The following is a 3453-nucleotide window of genomic DNA, read 5'->3' on the forward strand; positions in this document are numbered from 1 at the left end:
TCCAAGTATTTTACTGAAATTGAAATTCGATTTTTCTCCTAATTTAATCAAGGCAAAATTAAATTAGGATTTTCTTGCTACATTTTCAACAACTTTTAGCTTTTCTAGAACTCGAAGGCTTTAGGAACCCATCTTTAGAAGCTCGAGTTTTTTTGGATTTACCAACTCTAAGGCCCAATCTAAAGACGTTTCAATGGGAGAAATGCCAGCCAGATATATTTTCTCCTAATTTAATCAAGAAAAAATTAAATTAGGATTCTCTTGTTGCATTTTCAACAACTTTTAGCTTTTCTAGAACTCAAAGACTTTAGGGACCCATATTTAGAAGCTCGAGTTTTTTTGGATTTACCAACTCTAAGGCCCAATCTAAACACGTTTTAGTGGGGGAAAGGTGAACCAAATATATGAAATTCTCACCATCAATGACACATTCACGACAACTTCTTGGCAAGTTCTCTATAAGCATTGGCATAACTGAGAATGACAAGTATCTCACTAAGCTATTTTCCAAATGAAAAAAACTGAGTCCCCTATGAAAGTTTTTCCATAATGGCTAACCTATAAAATAGTGAACATAACTGCATTGTTGGGGAATTCATCTTTTTTAGACCATGATGGGCCTGAGCATGGTAGCACATTGAATCATTGAGAATTGATTTGAACTATAAGAAGTGCACATGACTGGATCAGTTCCTTACTAATGAGAAAGGTAGAAAGGTTGAGCATGTCATAGGCATCCCCTCATTGTTGCAATGAATACTAAGAGATGGTTCTAGTAGAATCATTGTTTAAAAAAACATCAGAGTTGAAGTGCCGATTCAAAAATATCGAAAATTTAATTTTTTTGGATGTCTCCTTCATCCTAGACACAACTCACTACAACGAGTTGAAGCTGCTACTAAATGTCGTATTCTATTCAAAGGAGAGGGTTAAATTAAAGACCATTCAAGGGTAATTTCAATATCCTCGGAGGCCATGATGAAGGAGAAGCTAAAGTATGAACATCTCCATGAGCCTCTGCACATCATTATGGAGGACGAATTTCTTGCAAGTATCATATATGCTCGCTTACTGCATGTGCGAGAGATACTAGAAAAATTGTTGAAATCTGTTAATGAGCCACAATATTTTTTCAAGAAGCAAAAATTAAGAGAGTTGAACATTCTAAATGGTACATTCCGAGAAGATGGTTCGTCCATTATTGGTTTAATATCTCTAGTCAATAATAGTAACCTAGGAATAATAAAGAAAACACACTAGCAACCATACTTATCATATCTTGTCAATTGAAAGGGACACACCCGCGCAAGCCAAATGGATGACAACAAAAAATTTGAAGCTTAGTATCTCTAGTCAACAATAGTAACCTAGGAATAAAAAGGACAACACGCTAGTAACCATACCTATCATATCTTGTCGGTTGAAAGGGACACACTAGTGCAGGCCAAATGGATGACAACAAAAACATTGAAGCTTAGTATCTCTAGTCAACAATAGTGACCTAGGAATAAAAAGGACAACACGCTAGCAACCGTACTTATCATATCTTGTCGGTTGAAAGTGACACATCAGCGCAAGATGACAACAAAAACATTGAAGTGCACTTTCTCTCATTTGGTACACGAAGTGGTGATGCTTCCCATTCTAAACAGAGAGGAATTGGGAAACCAAGAAATACACACCAATAAGAAACATCTAAGTAAATGGCAACCAAGAAAATATGCACTCCTTCCTGGGGAACATCTAAAATTCAAAAAGCAAGAAACATTTAAAAACTAGTAAAGAAGGAAACATCTTTATATATTTGTCTTATCTAATTATAATAGTCTAATTGATTTTATCAAATATTTTGTAACTAAATTAATAAACATAATGTTAACATTATAAAATGCGCTCTCTCCCTCATAATAAAACTACATTGTTATATATGTGATTTTCTGGACAATTTTTTATATCTGCATGTAGATCATTAATGGTCTTTGGTTTGGAGCAAATAGGACATTTCTCAACATTCAATCCACTCTTCGAAAATAACCATTTAAAAGGGTGCCGCTGATACAAGATCAACCATTCAAAACCTCTCAGTTTGTATGAAAACTTGTAAGGTCATTAAGTCTTGCTCATCCTCATATTCCATTTAAACTTTTTAGTTGAACAATAGTATTCCGTTCAAACTCTGCATTTGAAAATTACCATCGAATGCTATTTTTTTGTGCAGGAGAATATGAAGGTGGATTTATCATAGGTGGATTTATCATCTGAGGTTGTCTTCATCATTTAGTTTGTGGAGATGTTAAGGCGAACTAACTGTTGCAATGTTCTCATGATCACGTTTCTTCCCTTTTGAAGACGGGCAAAATATTACAATAGTAGGGTTTACTGGTCTATCTACTCTTCTTACAATTCCTGGATATCTGAAATAAATCCTTTTGTCTGTAAATTTGTGGATCTTGGGTGATTAAACAAGCTCTTCACCAATGAAGGATTATTACATCATACTGAAAGACTAAATGATTATTTAAGCTTATCAATTATTTTTATTTTTACCGAATACCCAATATTCCATCATGGTTATCATTGAGATCACCAGTGAGATCCAATCCTATGATAGTCATGCATGTCGATCTTAGGTAGGGTTCATGTGGTATATAGAAAAATACAACCTTTATCTCCATACATTACGTAGAAACTATTTGTTGTTCCAAAATTACCTTTTTCTAAGAGGTATGGAAAGTCCATTTATGAAATATCTCTCACACAATCTCTTCCTAATTAATATTTTCCACAGTTGATTTTCTACGGTTGATTCTATTTGACACGAACGTTTTCTAACTTCCATTTATGATGGCAGACTATTGATTATCAAAGTTTGTATTCATTCCAAAGCATTTGAAATTGGACTTCTAGATATTTAGAAGCCATGACACGAATGTTTTATAATTTCCATTTATGATGGCACACTATTGATTATCAAAGTTCGTATTCATTCCAAAGCATTTGAAATTGGACTTCTAGATATTTAGAAGCCATGACTTTCAGTATTAAATCTCAAATACATTGGAGTGGCTGCAAATTAATGCATGCCAAGCCAACGAGAAAAATGAAGAGGAACACAAAGACCTATACCACTATTGATTAATAATTGTTGGATGGAACTAATTCCAACTACACACAGCCAGAATTCAATAGAAGCTTTAAATGCTGGATCTAGAATTCAACAGATGTATTAAATGTAGTTTCTAGAGATCGTTGACAAAATGGGCAAGCTTCTTGAAGAAGCCACCACCCCATTAGACTCCAGAAAGTTCTCTGCGATGTATAAAAACTTGTTCAGCGGATGAATGAAAACAAGTTCTAAGTGTTTCAGGATTTTGTGTTTATGTGTGAGCTGTATAATCTCTAACTTGATATCAGAACCTACTATAAGGCCGCGCCTCTCCGAACAACAATTAA

The 3453-nt window shown here is 34.3% G+C and overlaps 1 pseudogene; it reads left to right on the top strand.

Moving 5' to 3' along the window:
- Positions 1-404: 404 nt before the first annotated feature.
- LOC149140295 (KH domain-containing protein At5g56140-like) lies at positions 405-1260 on the top strand (annotated as a pseudogene).
- The last annotated feature ends 2193 nt before the right edge of the window (positions 1261-3453 follow it).

The sequence above is a fragment of the Pinus tabuliformis genome, chromosome X (genome assembly GCF_031772625.1).
Source record: "Pinus tabuliformis cultivar Carrire ecotype Pingquan chromosome X, CPIR1, whole genome shotgun sequence".
Taxonomy (NCBI): Eukaryota; Viridiplantae; Streptophyta; class Pinopsida; order Pinales; family Pinaceae; genus Pinus; species Pinus tabuliformis.